The 22,267-nt window shown below is 47.9% G+C and overlaps 4 protein-coding genes across 4 annotated transcripts in view; 3 read left to right on the forward strand and 1 right to left on the reverse strand.

The window, feature by feature from the left end:
- The window catches only part of LOC148145051 (uncharacterized), a 234,563-nt gene that overhangs the window by 82,972 nt on the left and 129,324 nt on the right, over positions 1 to 22,267 (reverse strand).
- The window catches only part of LOC148145052 (uncharacterized), a 158,418-nt gene that overhangs the window by 41,657 nt on the left and 94,494 nt on the right, over positions 1 to 22,267 (forward strand). The window lies entirely within an intron of this gene.
- Positions 1 to 22,267, forward strand: part of LOC148145053 (uncharacterized) — a 258,116-nt gene that overhangs the window by 41,643 nt on the left and 194,206 nt on the right. The window lies entirely within an intron of this gene.
- The window catches only part of LOC148145055 (uncharacterized), a 222,097-nt gene continuing 217,652 nt past the window's right edge, over positions 17,823 to 22,267 (forward strand). Inside the window, exon 1 of the mRNA XM_087975558.1 lies at positions 17,823 to 18,118. The gene's annotated coding sequence lies outside the window, so the exon portion shown is untranslated. The remainder of the gene's footprint in view (positions 18,119 to 22,267) is intronic.

Consider the following 22,267-nt stretch of genomic DNA (forward strand, 5'->3'; position numbering starts at 1 on the left):
AGCTGTGGGAGTCGGTGGGTTTGTAGAAAATGTCAGTGTCAAGTCAGTCATCACTGATGGAGAGGGAGAGGTCCAGGAAGGGGAGGGAGGTGTCAGAGATGGTCCAGGTAAATTTAAGGTCAGGGTGGAATGTGTTGGTGAAGTTGATGAATTGCTCAATCTCCTCGCGGGAGCACGATGTGGCGCCAATGCAGTCATCAATGTAGCGGAGGAAGAGGTGGGGAGTGGTGCCGGTGTAATTACGGAAGATCAACTGTTCTACGTAGCCAACAAAGAGACAGGCATAGCTGGGGCCCATACGTGTGCCCATGGCTACCCCTTTGGTCTGGAGGAAGTGGGAGGATTCAAAGGAGAAATTGTTAAGGGTGAGGACCAGTTCGGCCAAACGAATGAGTGTGTCGGTGGAGGGGTACTGTTGGGAACGTCTGGAGAGGAAAAAACGGAAGGCTTGGAGGCCCTGGTCATGGCGGATTGAGGTGTAGAGGGATTGAATATCCATGGTGAAGATGAGGCATTGGGGGCCGGGGAAACGGAAGTCTTGGAGGAGGTGGAGGGCGTGGGTGGTGTCTCGAACGTATGTGGGGAGTTCCTGGACTAGGGGGGATAGGACAGTGTCGAGGTAGGTAGAGATGAGTTCAGTGGGGCAGGAGCATGCTGAGACAATGGGTCGGCCAGGGTGGTCAGGCTTGTGGATCTTGGGAAGGAGGTAGAACCGGGCAGTGCGGGTTCCCGGACTATGAGGTTGGAAGCTGTGGGTGGGAGATCTCCTGAGGTGATGAGGTTCTGTATGGTCTGGGAGATGATGGTTTGGTGATGTGGGGTGGGGTCATGGTCAAGGGGGCGGTAGGAAGAGGTGTCCTCGAGTTGGCGTTTGGCTTCAGCGATGTAGAGGTCAGTGCGCCAGACTACCACTGCGCCCCCTTTGTCCGCTGGCTTGATGGTCAGGTCAGGATTGGAGCAGAGGGATTGGAGGGCTGCGCGTTGTGAGGGTGAGAGGTTGGAGTGGGGGAGGGGGGTCGACAGGTTGAGGCGGTTAATGTCCCGGCGGCAGTTGAAAATGAAGAGGTCGAGGGCAGGTAATAGGCCAGCGCGGGGTGTCCAGGTGGATGCAGTGTGTTGGAGGTGGGCGAAGGGGTCCTCGGAAGGTGGGCGGGAGTCCTGATTGTGAAAGTAAGCTCGGAGGCGGAGGCGACGGAAGAATTGTTCGATGTCACGGTGTGTATTAAATTCTTTTTAAAATCTCTTTCTCCTGTCACCATCAAAATTTGCTCCCTAATCTTGAAACCCCAACGCTAGGGGAAGGACACCCGTCGTTCACCTCATCTCTCCCCTCATGATTTTGTAAACCTTGATAAGGTCACATCTCCACCTCCTATGCGCCAGTGAAACAGTCCCAGCCCATCCACCTAGATGCAGGTAGATCCATATCCAGTCATGATTGGTTCAATGCTGGTCCCAATTCTCTCTCACGGTATCCAGGACAGCAAGAGACCACAAGACATAGGAGCAGAAATTAGGCCACCAGGTCTGCTCATTCCATTCTATCGTGGCTGATAAGTTTCTCAGTTATATTCTTCCGCTATAAGCAAAGTGAAAATGGAGGGAGTGAGTGTGGGATGGAGATTTTCAGCTTCCAGGGAATAAGAGAGGAAAGAGTTCACTATAAATTAGAATTTATGGGATCGGTTGATGAGCCGAGGAGTGTCAGTTGGAGTTTAATTTAGAGAAATCAGAGGTTTGCATTTTGGTCAAGCAATCCAGGCAGGACTGACACAGTTAGGGGAGTGTTGCAGAATAAAGAGACCTTGGAGTGCTGGAGTCTCAGGTGGACAGAGTAGTGAAGGCAGCGTTTGGTTTGCTTTCCTTCATTGCTCATAGTATTGAGTATAGGAGTTGTGCGATCATGTTATACACACTTCCCACTCGAACGTGTTATCTAACTGCTTAACTGTTTTTAGTGAATATAATTCACACCTCCCACTGCTGCCATAACATGGTTTGTTTGGAAGCCCTAGCTTTCGGAGTGATTAGATTTATTTTAGATTTTATTACTTAGTGTGGAAACAAGCCCTTCAGCCCAAACCAACCCTTCGAAGAGCAACCCACCCAGACCCATTCCCCAACATTTACCCCTTCACCTAACACTATAGGCAAATTAGCGTGGCCACTTCACCTAACCTGCACATCTTTGGACTGTGGGAGGAAACCCAAGCAGACACGGGGAGAATGTGCAAACTCCAAACTGACAGTTGCCCGAGGTGGGAATTGAACCCGGATCTCTGGCGCTCTGAAGTGCTGCTGCTGCTTCAGGTGGTTGTGGAGAATAAGATCATGATTAGACTATTTATAGCCAACGGAGTCCAGTTCATGGAGATGTGATACATTAAACAATTTAAATTAAATCTTCCATCTTTTAGAATGGAGTTCTGTTCTTTGGTATGTTAATCCCAGAACCTGTTTTCAGTAACTTTCTCAAGAACGTAATTTAAATGCAGAGCTTTTCTATCAAAAATGTCAGGCTGACTCGACATTGGGACCCAGACAGAATTCACACCTATTGGTGGGTAGGCTGGGACTTTTTTCACTGGAGCACAGGAGGTTGAAAGGTGAAGGTATCGGGTGCCTCATTAGCAAGTTTGCAGATGGGCATTCAGATTGATGGAATATCAGATAGTGAAGGGGACTGTCAGTCGATACAGCAGAATATAGATCGGAGAGTTGGGAAGAGAAATGGCAGATGGAGTTCAATCCAGACAAATGCGAGGTGATGCATTTTGGAAGATGCAATTCAAGAGCGAGCTATACAGTAAATGGAAAGGTCCTGGGGGAAATTGATGTACAGAGAGATCTGGGTGTTCGGGTCTATTGTTCTCTGAAGGTGACAATGACTGTCAGTAGAGTGGTCAAGGCAGCATACAACGCGCGTTCCATCATCGGACGGATTGAGTAAAAGAGCTGGCAGGTCATGTTAAAGTTATATAAGATTTTGGTTTGGCGCATTTGGAATACTGCGTACAATTCCGGTCGCCAGATTTCCAAAAGGATGTGGATACTTTTGGAGAGAGTGCAGAGGAGGTTCACCAGGATGTTGCCTGTTATGGAGAGCACTAGCTATGAGGAGAGGTTGAGTAGATTAGGATTATTTTCATTGGAAATAAGGAGGTTGGGGGGGGGGGGTCCTGATTGAGGCATAAAAACCATGAGGGGTGTAGACAGGGGTGGATAGGAAGAATTATTTTACCAGAGGGGAAGACTTAATTACTCAGGGTCACGAGTTCAAAGTCAGAGGAGTAAGGTTTGAGGGAGATATACATGGCAAGTTCTTTACACAGAGGGTGGTGGGTGTCTCGAATGCATCGCCAGCGGAGGTAGTAGGGTTGGGATCGATAGCGTCATTTAAGATGTATCTAGACAGAGACATGAATGGGCAAGGAGCAGAGGGATACAGATCCTTAGAAAATAGGTGGCAGGTTTAGATAGAGTATCTCGATCAGCATAGCCTTGGAGGGCTGAAGGGCCTGTTCCTGTGCTGTAAGGTTCTTTGTTCTCTTTATAGAGGTTTACAAAACCATGAGGGGCAAAGATAAGGTGAACGGCATGTGTCGTTTCAAGATTAGGGAGCAAATTAAGGTGAGAGGAGAAAGATTTAAAAAACACATGAGGAGCACCTTTTTTTTAAACAGTGGTTTGTGTGGAATGAATGTCCAGAGGAAATGGTGGATGCAGGTTGAGTAACAACGTTTAAAAGACATTTGCATAAGTACATGAATAGGAAAGGTTCAGGGGGATATGGGGCAAACACAGGCAGTTTAGTTTGTGAATATAGTCAGCATGGACTAGTTGGGCTAAAGGGTCTGTTCTGTGCTGTCTAACTCTGTTACTGTTCTGTACTGGTCTTAAAATCATTTTACTTGCCTTCCCCCATAAACATCCACTTCATTGATGTTCTAAAATCAGATGAACTCAGCCTTGAATATATTCAATGTGCCTGTCCTCGGATGCTGCCTGAATTGCTGTGCTCTTCCAGCACCACATATCCAGAATATATTCAATGACCCCCTAACTGCAGGAAGACATCCCTACTTCTGAACTCAATTCCTCTTGCTAATATACCTCTTGCCTTGCTGATTGCTTGCTGCATCCGTCTGACAACTGGCAGTGACTGGTGTGGAAGGACGCTGAGACCACTTTTTACATCCACACATCATTCCTGAGGAAGGGCTCATGCCTGAAACGTCGATTCTCCTGCTCCTCGGATGCTGTCTGACCTCCTGTGCTTTGCCAGCAGTGCACTTTTCGACTCTGACTCTCCAGCATCTGCTGTCCTCACTTTGACGTCAATCCATCAGGAACATAATGATTTTTGACTATGATTCTGTGAGAAGGAGCAAAGCAGTTTGGTTCCTGTTTGAGCACGTTTTCAGCAGCAGTGGGACTGGATGAGATACTACAAACTGACTACAAACCACTACTACAACTACTACAAACTACTACAAACCGACCGACTCCCACAGCTACCTGGACTACACCTCCTCCCATCCTGCCCCCTGTAAAAACGCCATCCCATTCTCCCAATTCCTTCGACTCCGCCGCATCTGCTCCCAGGAGGACCAGTTCCAAAACCGTACAACCCAGATGGCCTCTTTCTTCAAGGACCGCAATTTCCCCCCCCCCCGACGTGGTCGACGATGCCCTCCACCGCATCTCTTCCACTTCCCGCTCCTCCGCCCTTGAGCCCCGCCCCTCCAACCGCCACCAGGACAGAACCCCACTGGTCCTCACCTACCACCCCACCAATCTCCATGTACAGCGCATCATCCGCCGTCATTTCCGCTACCTCCAAACGGACCCCACCTCCAAGGATATATTTCCCTCCCCTCCCCTATCAGCATTCCGTAAAGACGACTCCCTCCGTGACTCCCTTGTCAGATCCACACCCCCCACCAACCCAACCTCCACTCCCGGCACCTTCCCCTGCAACCGCAGGAGGTGCAAGACTTGCGCCCACACCTCCCCCCTCACCTCCCTCCAAGGCCCCAAAGGAAACTTCCATATCCGCCACAGATTCACCTGCACCTCCACACACATCATCTATTGCATCCTCTGCACCCGATGTGGCCTCCTCTATATTGGGGAGACAGGCTGGCTACTTGCGGAGCGTTTCAGAGAACACCTCTGGGACACCCGGACCAACCAACCCAACCACCCTGTAGCTCAACATTTCAACTCCCCCTCCCACTCCACCAAGGATATGCAGGTCTTTGGACTCCTCCATCGTCAGACCACAACAAAACAACGGTTAGAGGACGAACGCCTCATCTTCCGCCTAGGAACCCTCCAACCACAAAGGATGAACTCGGATTTCACCAGTTTCCTCATTTCCCCTCTCCCCACCCTGTCTCAGTCAAATCCATCGAATTCAGCACCGCCTTCCTAACCTGCAATCTTCTTCCCGACCTCTCCGCCCCCACCCCAGTCTAACCTATCACACTCACCTTGACCTCTTTCCACCTATCACATTTCCGACACCCCTCCCCCAAGTCCCTCCTCCCTACCTTTTATCTTAGCCTGCTGGACAAACTTTCCTCATTCCTGAAGAAGGGCTTATGCCCGAAATGTCGATTCTCCTGTTCCCTGGATGCTGCCTGACCTGCTGCGCTTTTCCAGCAACACATTTCCAGCTCCGACTGGATGAGATACTCTACTGTTGCAGGCCCTGAGTGCAGAACCTGGGAAGAGGAACTCACGGTGGGGAGGGGCTCCATACGCATTTGTGTGTGGCTGAAGCTTTGGCCATGGAGAAACCTGAGGAATCCCACCCCGTGGAGAAACCGTGGAAGTGTGGCGACTGCGGGAATGGCTTTCGTGCCCCGCCTTTCCCGGAGATTCATCGGCGCAGTCGCACCAGGGAGAGGCCATTCCCCTGCCCTGTCTGTGGGAAGGTCTTCAGCAAGTCCTCCAATCTCCAGACCCACCAGCGGGTCCACAAGGGGGAGAGGCCATTCCCCTGCCCCGAGTGCGGGAAGGCCTTTACCCAGGCCTCCACCCTGCTGTAGCACTGGCAGGTCCACACAGGGGAGAGGCAATTCAGCTGCCCCGAATGTGGGAAGGTCTTTACCCACACCTCTGCCCTCCACCCTGCTGTAGCACTGGCAGGTCCACACAGGGGAGAGGCCCTTTAGCTGCCCTGACTGCGGGAAGGCCTTCACTAATTCATCCACGCTGCTGAGGCACCAAAGAAGGGGGAGAGGCCCTTCACCTTCCCACACCTCTTGGGAAGGCCTTTATGCAGGTATATACCCTGCTGACCTACCGGCCGGTCCAAACGGGGGAGAGTGTCTCCATCTGTCCCAAGTGCGGGAAGGCGTTCAGCAAGTCCTCCAACCTCCAGACCCACCAGCGGGTCCACAACGGGGAGAGGCCCTTCAGCTGCCTCGCATGCAGAAAGGCCTTTACCCAGGCCTCCAACCTGCGGAGCCACCAGCGAGTTCACGTGCTGTTGCAGGGTGATTGAAGGAATGATGGCCGAGTGCCATTATCGACTGAACTATCGACCCAGTTCCAGGGATCCCGGGTTCAATTCCCACTGCGACAGATGGTGGAATTGGAATTTGGTCAGAAATCTGGAGTTCAGAATTTAACAGTGAAACCAATGTTGGTGGGGTTGGGGTGGAAGAAATCCCCCATCTCATTCACTCAGTTCCTTTTTAGGGAACGAAACTGTCGTTGTGGGAGAGGATTGACTCAGTTGTCCCAGCTGCATCCTTGACTTGGTCTGGCCTACACGTGACTCCAGACCCACAGCAATCTGGTTGACTCTACACTGCCCATCCAACTTACTTGGATACAGGATCCGGGTTGAAATTGCTGAGTGAGGCAATACTTTCTCCGGGTTAAGGCTGTACCAAGGATCTAATTACAAAGGGTCAACTGGGTAGTGACCAATAATGAAGCAAGTGAGGGGTTGGAGGGGGTGTGTGCTTTTTGGCCTTGAGGTGTTTTTAAAAAATTTCTACTTTTTCTACACCTTTCTGCTGAGAGATTCTGAAGCTGTAACAAAGTTGGGACGCCATAAAGATTGCCTGAGCTTCACGCCGAGCTCAGACTCTCGTTGAGAGCTTTGAACTGCAACTGATTTTTGTTTTTAAACTGCTCATTTCTTACAGGTGAAAGTGAGAACTGCTGATGCTGGAGATCAGAGTCAAGATTAGAGTGGTGCTGGCAAAGCACAGCAGGTCAGGCAGCATCCAAGGAGCAGGAAAATCGACATTTTTCGAGCAACATTGATTTTCCTGTTTCTCTGATGCTGCCTGACCTGCTGTGCCCATTTCTTACAGCCTCCTGTTCTATGTTTCCAATGTTGTGTATCGGTTGCAGCAGTGAATGAGTAGCCAGTATTGTTAGAAATTGTAAATTTTTCAAGAGTGCAGGTACTACATCATGTCATCGGCATTGCACAGTTTCCTGGCAGCACTGGGAGTTGCGGGCTGTGTCCACTGGAAACTATGTGGAGGTGCTGGTGTTGGACTGGGGTGGATAAAGTTAAAAATCACACAACACCAGCTAATAGTCCAACAGGTTTATTTGTAAGCATGAGCTTTCAGAGCGCTTAATCAGGTAGCTGTGGAGCAGGGTCATAAGACACAGAATTTATAGCAAAAGATCACAGTGTCATGCAACAGATAGGACATATTAAACAAATCTAGATTGCAGATTAATCTTTCATCTTTTAGTATGGGTTGCACATTTCAGTTCATTAATATGTAATCCCCCAAACTATTTTTAATTCACCTTCTTGAGATGATTTAAGGTTTTATAAAAATAGGTGACATCGCAGCTCAGATACTGCACAAAAGTGTCTGTATCCCAATCTTGAATCAGACTGGTTCTACTAACCAAAGTAGGAATTTATAAATATTACATGGATTGACTGTCTGCAGTTTGTATGATTTTTGAGCAAAATTGAATATATCTGCAAATATAATTCTGCAAATGAAAGTTCACTCCATTGACTTATGTGTGACTGTATTTGCAGGAGTGTATGTGCGTGCACATGCGAGTTTGCGCATACATGCGAATGAAATGTGTGTGAGATGGAATATAAGCCTGTGAGATGGTGAGAGTGTTAGGGTGTGTGTGTCTCTGACAGAGCAAGAGATAAAGGCAAGGGATTGCATTTTGCTAAAACAAGGAAGGGCAGGACTTGTACCATTAATGGTAGGGCCCTGCATCGTCTTGCAGAACAGACTCATGGGGGCGGGGTGGAGTGGTTCAGGTATATAAAGTTAAAAATCTCTCAACACCAGGTCATCGTCCAACTGGTTTATTTGGAAGCACAAGCTTTCGGAGTGCTGCTCCTTCATGGGATGCTTGTGGAACAGGATCATAAGACACAAACATCTGATGAAGGAGCAGCGCTCCAAAAGCTAATGCTTGCAAATGAGCCTGTTGGAGTATCACCTGGTGTGGTGTGAATTTTAACTTCGTACACCCCAGTCCAACACCGGCATCTCCAAATCGGGGACATAGTTCTTTGGAAGTTGCATCATTGGTAGACAGGGTTGTGAAGGAGGCGTTTAGCACACTTTCCTTCATTGTTCACCCCGTTCAGTGTAGGAGTTGGGACATCACGTTGTGGTTGTACAGGATATTGGGGAGACCACGTGGAGAGGACTGAGTACAGTTCTGGTCGCCCTGTTGACGACCACAAGTTGTCGGGTGACCTTATTTCGATGTATAAAGTCATGGGGCGTGTAGGAAAGGTAAATATCACAGGGGGAAGAAAGGGTGGCTCTCCCCTTTTTAACTTCTCTTGGCATTCAGACACTTAAATTCTGTCAGTAACAGCAGCATCGCCAGAGAGCAGACTGCGCGTGCTCGCCGGTACAAGGATGAAACTGCGCATGCTCCTCACTGCACGCAAAGCACGCGTCGCGACTTTCTTCTGGTGGGCCAATCGGAAGCCTTGGAGGACCGGAAGGTGACGGGTCCTCCTGCCAATCAGAGCCTTCCTATTGTCTGAATGCAGAAGTTGCAGCACGAGCTTCGGAAGCTGCTGCTGCTCTGTTTCTGAATGAAGAGTGAGTTTGTTCCAGACTGCAACCTCCCCACTCTGTCAACCATCTGTGAGTACGGCACTCTCTTCCCAACTCCTTTTCCTTTTTTTTCATTCTTGGATTCAATCTTTGACTTCCCTTTCCTTTCGGTTGCTGCAAATGAATGCACGGCGTGGACCGATTCTGGAAAAGGTTTTCATGAACAGAGAGTGGTTCATGTATGGAATGAATGTCCAGAGGTAGTGGTGGGTGCACGTACAGATGCAACGTTTAACAGACATTTGGATAAATACCTGAATGGGCACGGTGCGGAGGGATATGGGCTAAACACTGGCAAGTGGCGCTAGTTTAGTGTGAGAACATAGTCAGCATGGAATAGTTGGGCTGAAGGGTCCGTTTCTGTGCTGTCTAACGTAACTGTTCTGTTGTGGTCTTAAAACCATTGTCTTGCATTCCATTTTAAACGTGGTTACTGTACCTGCATCCAACACACAAAGCACTCAAAAAAACCACCTCAACCACACAACATAAATATCCACACTTTGTTGTTCAAAAATCAAACGAACTCAGCCCAGGCATCAATGTGGACTTCAATAGTTTCCTCATTTCCCCTTCCCCCACCTCACCCAAGTTCCAAACTTCCAACTCAGCACTGTCCCCATGACTTGTCCTACCTGCCTATCTCCTTTTCCACCTATCCACTCCACCCTCTCCTCCCTGACCTTTTCACCTTCATCCCCTCCCCCACTCACCTATTGTACTCTATGCTACTTTCTCCCCACCCCCACTCTCCTCTAGCTTATCTCTCCACGCTTCAGGCTCTCTGCTTTTATTCCTGATGAATGACTTTTGCCTGAAACGTCTATTTCACTGCTCCTTGGATGCTGCCTGAGCTGCTGTGCTCTTCCAGCACCACTAAGTCAGAATCTGGTTTCCAGCATCTGCAGTCATTATTTTTACCCCTACCCTATCCAGTCATTTCTGCTGGTGGATGAGACCAGGTCTCAAGTTGAGGGGAGTAGATTTTAGATTATATTAGATTACTTAGTGTGGGAACAGGCCCTTCACCCCAACAAGACCTCCCCAACCCCCTGAAGAGCAACCCACCCAGACCCACTCCCCTACATTTACCCCTTCACCTGACACGACAGGCAATTTAGCATGGCCAATTCACCTAACCCGCACGTCTTTGGACTGTGGGAGGAAACCAGAGCACCCGGAGGAAACCCACACAGACAGTTGCCCGCGGCAGGAATTGAACCCCGGTCTCTGGCGCTGTGAGGCAGCAGTGCTACTCACTGTGCCACCATGCCATTTAGGACCGATGAGGAGGAAATGCTTTTCCTGGAGAGTAGTCAATCTATGGAATTCTCTGCCCAAGGAAGCAGTAGAGGCATCTTCATTAAGTATATTCAAGACACAATTGGATGGGTTTTCATGGTCAGGGAGTTAAGGGTAGTTGGGATAATGCAGGGAAGAAGAGCTGAGCCAATGGATATATCAGCCACGATCAGCTCGGATTTCATTTTCCCACAGAGTAAGCTATTGGTCTGTTCTCTGCTCTGCTAGATTTCTGCTGAAGCCTTGACCCCCACCCCCACACCTTCTGGAACAATAAAACATTCAGTTATTCAAGACTCAAGCCACAATCTCTCAGCCTGTCAACCATCCAGACACAGAGTGTAGTCCTAGCTGGGAATCAATCAAGAAAAACAACAAAATTAGAAATAAATAAATGCTCGTGCTTAATGTTTGTTCATGAGGAAGTAAACCAGAAATAGGGCTCTCCCAAGATTCTTATAGTGCCCCTCTTGAGGCATTCTCTCTCCCTAACATCTAACTATTCATACCCAGCTATGATTTACAACAATATTTACACCAACAGCAATAAAGCATCTGTTATCAAGTAGACATAAGGAAAGACAGCACAAAATAGACTTTTCTCTGTCTCATTCACACACACACATCCATGGGGGTGAATTTGTATTTGCAGAATTATATTTGCTGAGACATTCTATTTTTCTCAAAAATGCACAATATACCAACTGTTCAATCCATGTAATATTTTGTAAATTGCACTTTGGAAATAGAACCAGTCTGACTCAAGATTGTGTTACAGACAGATTCTGACTTCACACCTTTAATGCATTGTCAGAGCTGAGATGTCACATTTTGTTCTAAAACCTTGTTATCTCAAGAAAATGTCTTTCAGGAAATTTGGCGATTTACAAATGAATGATACGAGCAGCCCATACTAAAAGATGGGCTGCCTTATGATTTTATACTCCACAATCACCTGATGAAGGAGCCATGCTCCGAGTGCTCGTCATAGAGTCATAAAGGTGGACAGCACGGAAGCAGACCCTTCAGTCCAACTCATCCATGCTGACCCAATATTCCAACCCAATCTAATCCCCCCTGGCAGCACCCAGGCCATATCCCTCCAAACCCTTCCTATTCATATACCCAACCAAATGCCTCTTAAACATTGCAATTGTACCCACCTCCACCACTTGCTCTGGCAGTTCATTCCATACCTGCACAACCCTCTGCATGAAAAGTTGTCCCTTAGGCCCCTTTTAAATCTTTCCCTTCTCACCTTAAACCTCTGCCTTCTAGTTTTTGACTCTCTTTCCCCCCCCCCTCAGGGGAAAAGACTTAGGCTATTTGCACTATGTATGCCCCTCACGATTTTATAAACCTCTCTAAGGTCACTCCTCAGGCTCTGATGCTCCAGGGTGAAATAAATGCCCCAGCCCGCCTCTCAGTCTTTTCCAAAGTCAGCTCATTGGCACACATACACTCATTCTGTGTAACCAGTTAAAGCTCAGTTCCTCTCTGAGTGCTCCTCTGCTCACACGGATGTCCAGTACCGTTTGAAGCAGGTCGAATGGATTTCTCTTTCCAGACTCACCTCCCCCCCCCCCCCCCCCCCCCCCAATGATAATGAGTGACCCTGTCAGATCTTGTTATGGAATTTCTTCCAAGATTTCTGTCTGCAGATCCTCCCCTTCTGATACCCTGTTAGCAAAGTTGAAACAAATCATCACTGTCTGTACCGAATAGAAATTCTGATTATATTGTATGTGTCTTTGTGTTTAAAGTACTAACCCAGTAACATACAAACAGTACTATTGATTTAAAATACACAGGAGACATGAGGAAGGAGATGTCAGGACCTGGCACACTCTGAACCCTAACAGGGTGTTCCAAGTGATAGTGCAAACATTTCAAAATGAAGTAAGATGGCCACAGAGCTGTACAGTACAGAAACAGTCCATCTCGTCCATGCTGACTAGATATCTGAAATTAATGTATCCTATTTACCAGCACTTGGCCCATATCCCTCTAAATCCTACCCATTCACGTACCCATCCAGCTGCCTTTTAAATGTTGTATTTGTACCAGCCTCCACCACTTCCTCCTGCAGCTCATTCTATACATTTACTACCCTCTGTGTGAAAAGGTTGCCCCTCAGATCTCTTTTGTTTCTTTCCCCCCTCACCTTAAACCTATGCCCTCTTGTTCTGGACCTCCCCCTCCCCCCACCGCAGGGAAAAGATTTTGCCTATTTATCCTCTCCATGCCCTTCATGATTTTATAAACCTCTATAAGGTCACCCCTTAGCCTCCAATGCTCCAGGGAAAACAGCCCTAGCCTCCCTCTAGCTCAAATCCTCCAACCCTGGCAATATCCTTGTAAATGTTTCTGAGCCCTTTCAAGGAAGGAAACCAGAATTGTGCGCAATGTTCCAAATGTGGCCTCACCAATGACCTGTACTGCGACAACATAACTTCACAAATCCTATACTCAGAGGATTGGGAAAGTTTTCAAAACTTACAAAAGACAACCGGGAAAGAATGGAGGGAAAAACCGAACCTTTGAAGGTCAGCTTGGAGGCATCAAGGTGTCAGGACAGGGGGGTGGGGATGACCCCAGCTATGGGCCACGTGTGAGCAAACGATTCCAGATTGATTTACGATATCTGGTCGCTACAGACGAGTTGGACCGAAGGGTCTGTTTCTGTACTGTATACCTCTGACTCTGGCTTTCCACTAATGTTTGCCATGTCAGTGTATTCAATTTCTTTCTGGTGTCATTTTGCTTCCCCTTCCCAGGGACGTTAACCATTTTGTGTCTGGTTGTTCCTAAAGAAGCTGCGTGGCAGCTTCATCCTGAATTGACACACATTTTATTTACTTCCCAAAATCAAACCTGCTCACTCTCAGCAGGATCCCAGTGTTGTGAAAGATATTAACTTTCAGGTGGAGGTATCCAAAATTCAGAGAGATGTCAGTCTTGATGTTTGTGCTTTTTCTGTCCCTGTAAGATCCTGAATCAGCACCTTCAGGGGAATTAGTTAGAGCGGAGTGAGAACAGAGGGGGAGAGAGAGTGGGATGGTACTTTAAATTTTGTGGAATAATAAAAGAAAAGAATATTCCACAGAAAGTAGAATTGCTTGTTCTGAATTTCTACCCTGCACTGACAGTGATGACTTTTGTAATCTCTTTTTACAGCGTATTTGAAGATCTGATGGCGGAAGTTTCTCAATCAACAGATGAAGGGCTTATGCCCAAAACATTAACCCTCCTGCTCCTCAGATGCTGTCTGACATCCCTGTGCTTTTCCAGTGCCACATTTTTCGACTGACTCTCCAGCTTTTGCCATCCTCACTTTGCCGTCAATGTCTGACAGTCATTCAGTCCACCAGGACTGCAACGATTTTCGACTGATTCCTGTGAGAGGGATCAAAGTTTTTTGGTTCCTGACTGAGTGAGTATGTTTTCAACATCAGTGCGACTGGACGAGAGACCCGACTGTTGCAGCGCACTGTGCATGGAGACTGAAACAGTTATACGACCTGGAAAGAGGAATTCACGACAGGGAGGGGCTGGAAATTCGATTGTGTGTGGCTGAAGCTTCATCCATGGGGAAACCCGAGGAATCCCGCCCTGTGGACAAACGATGGAAGTGTGGCGACTGTGGGAAAGGCTTCTGTTTCCCGTCAGCCGTGGAGACTCATCGGCGCAGTGACACCAGGGAGAGGCCATTTCCCTGCACCGACTGCGGGAAGGCCTTCAGACATTCCTCCCACCTGCTGGCCCACCAGCGGGACCACACGGGGGAAAGGCACATCAGCTGCCCCGATTGTGGGAAGGCCTTCATGTTTTTCTCTGCCCTGTTGGCCCACCGGCGGTTCCACATGGGAGAGAGGCCCTTCATCAGCTCTGAGTGCGGGAAGGCCTTCAGCAATTACTCCAACCTCCAGACCCACCGGCGGATCCACATGGGGGAGAGGCCCTTCAGCTGCCCCAAGTGCGGGAAGGCCTTTACCCAGGTCTCCACCCTGCTAAGGCACCAGTGGATCCACACCGGGGAGAGGCCGTTCACCTGCTCTCAGTGCAGAAAGGGCTTCACCCGCTCCTCCCACCTGCAGAAGCACCAGCGAGTTCACGTGCCATCACCAGGGGATTGAAGGAGTGACGGCCGAGTGCCAATATCGATTGGACTATCAACCTGGTTCCGGGGACTCCCGGGTTCGAATCCCCCCATGACAGATGGCAGAATTGGTATTCGGTCAGAAATGTGGAGTTCGGAATCTAACGATGAGACCGTTTCAGGGAGGGGGTGGTGCGGGGGAGAAAGCCCCCATCTGTATCACTCTCTCCCTTGTTAGGGAAGGGAACCGCCGTTGTGGGAAAGGATTCACTCAGTCGTTCCAGCTGCATCCTTTACCCGGTCTGGCCTACACATGACCCCAGACCCACAGCAGTTTGGTTGACACTACACTGCCCTCCCCCCACTGGCAAATGAGCGGGGAGAAACGTACCAGGATACAGGGTATGGGTGAAGTTGCTGAGTGAGGCAATACTTCCTCCGGGTTACGGCTGTAATAAGGATCCAATTACAACCTGGTGCTGCCCAATAGTAAAGACAGTGGGGTGTGTGTGGGCTTTGATCTTGAGCTGTTTAAAAAGCTGCTACTTTGTCTATGCCTTTTTGCTGGGGGGGAATCTGAAGCTGTAACAAAGTAGAGTCACAATAAAGGTTACCTGAACTTACTGCCGGGCTCAGACTCTCATTGAAAGCTTTGAGCTCCAAGAGGTTTTTTGTTTAAAGCTGCTCCTCTCTTTCAGCCTCCTGCACTGAGTTTCCAATGTCGTGTATCAGATGGAGCAGTGAATGAGTAGCTGGTATCGTTAGAAATTGTAAATCTTTCAGGTACTGCGTTGTTTCATCAGCATTGTAAAGTTTACTGGCAGCACCAGGAGGTGTGGGCTGTGTTCACTAGAAACGATGTGGAGGTGTCGGTATTAGACTGGGTTGATAAAGTTTAAAAAAAAAAAATCATACAATACCAGGTTATTGTCCAACAGGTTTATTTGGAAGCACTAGCTTTCTGAGTGCTGCTCCACAGCTACCCGATGAACGTAAGACACAGAACGTATATCAAAAGATCAGTGACTTGCAACTGATGGAATATATTGAACAAACCTAGATTGCTGTCAAGTCTTTCATCTCTGAGAATGGGTGTACGTATTGGTTCATTAACGTGTAACTGCCAGAACACCTTTTAAGTCTCATTCTTGAGATGACTGAAGGTTTTATAAAGAAGGTGACATCTCAGCTCAGACATTGCATTTAAAGATGTGAGAATGGAGTCTGAAAATGTGTTGCTGGAAAAGCACAGCATGTCAGGCAGCATCCAAGGAGCAGGAGAATCGACGTTTCGGGCATGAGCCCTTCTTCAGGAAAGGGCTGAAGAAGGGCTCATGCCTGAAAGTCGATTCTCCTGCTCCTTGGATGCTGCCTGACCTACTGCGCTTTTCCAGCAACACCTTTTCAGCTCTGATCTCCAGCATCTGCAGTCCTCACTTTCTTCCTGAGAATTGAGTCTGTCATTATTCCAATCTTGAGTCAGACTGGTTCTATTTCCAAATTCATAAAATATTACATGGATTGACTGCCTGGAAATTGTGTGCTTTTTGACCAAAATTGAATACATCTGCAAATATAATTCTACCAATACAAATTCACCTCATAGAATTGTGTGTGGATGCATGTGAGTTTGTGCGTGAGTGTGTGTACATGCTTGGTAAAGTGTGAGTGTGATGGAGAAGAAGCCTGAGAGAGTATTGGGGGGTATAAGTGTGTGTGTGTGTGTGTGTGTGTGTGTGTGTGTCTGAGGGGGAGCATGTGTGTGAGAAGTATTAATACAAGCAAGGGGTTGCATTTTGTTAAAACAAGAAAGGGCAGGACTTGTACAGATAATGGTAGGGCCCTGGATCATGTTATAGAACAGACAGACATGGGGGTTGGTGTTCAGGTACGTGGTTCTTTGGAAGTTGCATCACTGGTCGACAGGGCAGTTAAGAAGGCATTTAGCAGCATAGCATTCATTGTTCACACCATTGAGTACAGGGGTTGGGACATCATGTTGAGGTTGTACAGGATGTTGGTGAGGCCACTTTCAGAGTACCGAGTACAGTTCTGATGGCCCTGGAATCGGAAGTATTCTTATCACAGAGGGTTCGTTAAAGATTTGCCAGGACTGGAGTGTTTGAGTTATAAGGAGAGGCTGGGACTTTATTCACTGGAGCACAGGAGGTTGGGGGGTGACTTCATTGAGATGGATAAAATCATGAGGAGTGGAGGTAAGCTGAATACCAAAGGGCTCTTGCTTAGCGTCGGGGAACTCAAAACTTGGGGCCATATTACTTGAGGTGAGGAGAGAGATTTAAAAGGAACCGGAGGGGCAACATTTTGAGAGAGGGTGGCTTTGTATGTGGAATGAACTTACTGAGGATGTGGTAGTTGCCGGTTAATTTACAACGTTTAAACAGCATTTGGATGGGTAGATGAATAGAAAGATTATGGGCCAAATGTAGGCAAGTGGGACTGGTTGAGTTTGGAATCCTGGTCGGCACAGACGAATTGGACCAAAGTGTCTGTTTCTGTGCTGCATACCTTTTCAGAATTCTACTGGTTTCAGTAAGGGGCTTGACAGGATAGATGTCGATCAAATGCTCCTTTATGGGGAGGGTATACAATCCCAACAATGTGGAAGCAGGCCATTCAGCCCATCTCTTCCTTTCTGGCCCTCTGAACAGTATCCCAGCCATATCCAATTATTACTCCATATTTCCATGGCCAATCCAGCCAAACCTGTACATCCCTGGTCACTATGGGTAACTTAGCACGGCCAACCCGAATCTATAAATTACCTTCTCAAGAATGTAATTTAAATGCAGAGCTTTTCTCAGAAAAATGTCAGTATGACTCAACATTGGGACACAGACAGAATTCACACCTACTGTCTCTACTTATAAATAGGGCAACGTCTCTTCGAAATGTAGGTTCATTTAGATATAACTGCGTCACTTTACATATGAAGATATCCCTTTGAATGTGCCACATCCCTTTGAAATGTAATCTTGTCCATTTAAACCTCTTTATTTGCAGAAATACCCGTTAAAATGTCCGCGTCCCTTTAAAATGCAGATTGCCCCCTTTCGATATGACGCCGTTCCGTTAGATGTGGGAATATCTGTTTAAATTGAGCCGTGAGCTTTCCCAATGTAGACAGGGCTCCTGGAAACGTGGCAGTGTCCCCCCTGCAGCTGCAGAGCGAGACAGGAGAGTTTGTTTTTGTGAATGAGCAGTTGTAGCGCGAGGTGGCTGTTGCTTGGTGACGGTGAGGCTCCCCGGCCCGGCCCCGCCCATCCCCGTGCAGACGTCTCGCGGGGCAGAAGGCGGTTGGGAGAAGTCGCTCGAGCGAGGAAGCGGCGGGAGGGCGGCCGTTAGGAAAATGGCGCCGCGCGGCCCGGGGCAGACACCCGTCACTGGCCGCCGCCGCCTTCCTGGCGCAGCTGCTGTGTCACGGCCACACCGGCCGGCTGTACAGCAGCCAGGAGCCGGTGAGCATTCTGGAGGCGGATGGGGTTAAGGGCCTGCTTGGGAACTCGTCGGCCGCCGGGGTGGTGGAGTTCTACTGGTCGTGGGGCGGCCCCTGTGTCAACTATGGGGCCACCTGGAATGTACTGGGCCCGGGACGTGAAAGGTGAGGCAGGTTGTGGGGGGGACGGAGGGGAAGGAATGTGGGGCCTGTCCTGTCATAGTGACATTTTACACTCACTTTCCATCGGCTTTTACTGGCGCTTGTGCTGTTTGCCCCTCACTGTGTGTTTAATCCTTGTGCTGTTTGCCCCTCACTGTGTGTTTAATCCTTGTGCTGTTTGCCCCTCACTGTGTGTTTAATCCTTGTGCTGTTTGCCCCTCACTGTGTGTTTAATCCTTGTGCTGTTTGCCCCTCACTGTGTGTTTAATCCTTGTGCTGTTTGCCCCTCACTGTGTGTTTAATCCTTGTGCTGTTTACCCCTCACTGTGTGTTTAATCCTTGTGCTGTTTGCCCCTCACTGTGTGTTTAATCCTTGTGCTGTTTGCCCCTCACTGTGTGTTTAATCCTTGTGCTGTTTGCCCCTCACTGTGTGTTTAATCCTTGTGCTGTTTCCCCCTCACTGTGTGTTTAATCCTTGTGCTGTTTGCCCCTCACTGTGTGTTTAATCCTTGTGCTGTTTGCCCCTCACTGTGTGTTTAATCCTTGTGCTGTTTACCCCCTCACTGTGTGTTTAATCCTTGTGCTATTTACCCCTCACTGTGTTTAATCCTTGTGCTGTTTACCCCCTCACTGTGTGTTTAATCCTTGTGCTGTTTACCCCCTCACTGTGTGTTTAATCCTTGTGCTGTTTACCCCCTCACTGTGTGTTTAATCCTTGTGCTGTTTACCCCTCACTGTGTGTTTAATCCTTGTGCTGTTTACCCCTCACTGTGTGTTTAATCCTTGTGCTGTTTACCCCTCACTGTGTGTTTAATCCTTGTCCTGTTTGCCCCTCACTGTGTGTTTTAATCCTTGTGCTGTTTACCCTTTGCTGTTAGTTGTGCAATTGCTGAGGGTAGTGTGTAAATACTAGTGAAGGAGATTATGCACCAGCATGTATATGTTCCTCAGTCATTGAAGGGGCAGGACCTGTTGAGAATAGTTAGTAAAGCATGTGGTACACTAAGCCTTGTTAACATGGATATAGTTTGTTATTTGGAAAATTCGACTTTTTATTATTTAGAGTCATAGAGATGTACAGCACGGAAATAGACCTATTCGGTCCAACCTGTCCATGCCAACATGCTATCCTAAATTAATCTAGACCCCTTTGCCAGCACTTGACTCATATCCCTCTAAACCCTTCCTATTCAGATACCCAGCCAGATACCTTTCAAATGCTGTAATTATACTGGCTTCCACTACTTCCTCTGGCAGCTCATTCCATAGATGCACCACCCTCTGCATGGAAACGTTGGCCCTCAGTTACTTTTGTGGTCTCACGCTAAACCTATGCCCTCTAGTTGTGAATCTCAGCCCAACACTGAGGAAAAGACTTAAACATTGAGCAGCCAGACAAATGCAAAAGCAATCAAATATTGAGCCACATGGAAAAAAATTATGGCTGTACCCTTTTTGTTCTCCAAAGGAATTTGGACACTTAAAATCTGTCAATGACACCAGCATTGCTACAGTGCATATTGTGTACACTCCTCAGTGTCAACAAACAGGGCACACGTTTGCTGGTGTCACCAAGACATTGGGCATGTTCCTCGCTGTCGGCAGAAAAGGGATGAGACCTACGTTTGATGGACAAATAAGGAGGACCAGAGGGAGAATTGTCCTCCTGCCATTCGGAGCTCCCCTATTGGTGAATGTGGAAGTTGGACAATGAGGCTCTGAAGCTCCTGCTCCTCCTCTCTCTGAATGAAGATTGAGGTTCTCCTCAGACTGCAACTTCTTTCCTCTGTCCAACATCTGAGAGTACGGCACTCTCTTTTCTCACCCCCATTTCCATTTACGTTTCATTCTGAGGTTCAGTTGTTGACTTGGAGCAACTGAAAGAAATGGGAGTGAATCCAGGTGAGGGGACAGAGTCTGGAAAAGTTAGTCCAAGCCTTTGTTCTCAATTAGCAAAATAGACAGGCAGGAGACTGAAAGAACGCAGCAAGCTAGGCAGTATCAGAAGGTGGAGAAGTCGAGGGATCTGGTGTACCCTTGTTCAGGTCTGGGGGTGGGTAGAGGGAGAGCTGTGGAACAAGGGTGTGCTGGGGTCAGGGTATTGAAGTGGGGAAAGGTGGAAACAGGTAGAGGGTACAATAGACAATAGGTGCGGGAGTAGGCTATTCTGCCCTTCGAGCCAGCACCACCATTTATTGTGATCATGGCTGATCATTCTCAATCAGCATCCTGTTCCTGTCTTATCTCCATAACCTGGTACGACCTGGTTGGTGAATGGGAGGAAGGAATCTAGTTGGCAGGGAAGAGTGGAAGGGGCTGGGAAGTGTGTTGGGGGATGGGATGGGAGATTATGTGAAATTGGAGAACTCAATGTGTCTTCTGGGCTGTTGACTGCTCAGACAGAAGATGAGGTTTTGTTCCTCCAGTTTGTGGCTTGGTTTGTTGTGGTAATGGAGGAAGCCAAAAATAGTCATGTCAGAAGGGGAGTGGGAAGGGGCATTAAAATGGGTGGAGACTGGGAAGTCAGCTCAGCCTCTGCGGACCCGTCTGTGATGCTCAGCAAACCGTTCCCCAAGTTTACGCTCGGTTTCCCCAATGTAGAGAAGACCACAATTGGCAAAGCACAGCAGGTCAAGCAGCATCCAAGCAGTAGGACAGTCGAAGTTTTGGGCACGAGCCCTTCATCAGAAATGATGCGTGGATGTTCAGAGGGGCATCAGTGTCCTTCTGTGCCAGTTGTCAGACAGGTGCAGCAGGCAATGAGCAAGGTAAGTGGTGTATTAGCAAGAGGAATTAAGTTCAGAAGTGGGGATGTCTTCCTGCAGTTAGGGGGTCATTGAATATATTCAAGGCTGAGTTCATCTGATTTTTATGTGAATGTTTATGGGGAATGCAAGAAAATGGTTTTAAGACTAGTACAGGGCCGAGTTACAGAGCCATGCAGCACAGAAACAGCCCCTTCAGTCCAAATAGTGAAAATGGAGGGACTGATTGTGGGATGGAGATTTTCAGCTTCCAAGGAATGATATAGGAAAGAGTTCACTATAAATTAGAATTTATGGGATCGGTTGATGAGCCGAGGAGTGTCAGTTGGAGTTTAATTTAGAGAAATCAGAGGTTTGCATTTTGGTCAAGCAATCCAGGCAGGACTGACACAGTTAAGGGGAGTGTTGCAGAATAAAGAGACCTTGGAGTGCTGGAGTCTCAGGTGGATAGAATAGTGAAGGCAGCGTTTGGTTTGCTTTCCTTCATTGCTCATAGCATTGAGTATAGGAGTTGTGAGATCATGTTATACACACTTCTCACTCGAACGTGTGATCTAACTGCTGAACTGTTTCTGTTCTTTGGTATGTTAATCCCAGAACCTGTTTTCAGTAACTTTGTCAAGAACGTAATTTAAATGCAGAGCTTTTATATCAAAAATGTCAGGCTGACTCGACATTGGGACCCAGACAGAATTCACACCTTTTGGTGGGTAGGCTGGGACTTTTTTCACTGGAGCACAGGAGGTTGAAAGGTGAAGGTGTCGGGTGCCTCATTAGCAAGTTTGCAGATGGGCATTCAGATTGATGGAATATCAGATAGTGAAGGGGACTGTCAGACGATACAGCAGAATATAGATCGGAGAGTTGGGAGGAGGAATGGCAGATGGAGTTCAATCCAGACAAATGCGAGGTGATGCATTTTGGAAGATGCAATTCAAGAGCGAGCTATACAGTAAATGGAAAGGTCCTGGGGGAAATTGATGTACAGAGAGATCTGGGTGTTCGGGTCTATTGTTCTCTGAAGGTGGCAATGACTGTCAGTAGAGTGGTCAAGGCAGTTTACAACACGCGTTCCATCATCGGACGGATTGAGTAAAAGAGCTGGCAGTTCATGTTAAAGTTATATAAGATTTTGGTTTGGTCCATTTGGAATACTGTGTACAATTCCGGATCGCCAGATTTCCAAAAGGATGTGGATATATTTGGGGAGAGTGCAGAGGAGGTTCACCAGGATGTTGCCTTTTATGGAAAGCGCAAGCTATGAGGAGAGGTTGAGTAGATTAAGACTATTTTCATTGGAGGGTGGGTGTCCTGATTGAGGCTGAAAAACCATGAGGGGTGTAAACAGGGGTGGATAGTAAGAATTATTTTCCCAGAGGGGAAGACT

This window comes from Chiloscyllium plagiosum, unplaced genomic scaffold (genome assembly GCF_037043375.1).
Source record: "Chiloscyllium plagiosum isolate Xiang-an unplaced genomic scaffold, Cpla_swu_hap1 HiC_scaffold_27, whole genome shotgun sequence".
Lineage (NCBI taxonomy): Eukaryota > Metazoa > Chordata > Chondrichthyes > Orectolobiformes > Hemiscylliidae > Chiloscyllium > Chiloscyllium plagiosum.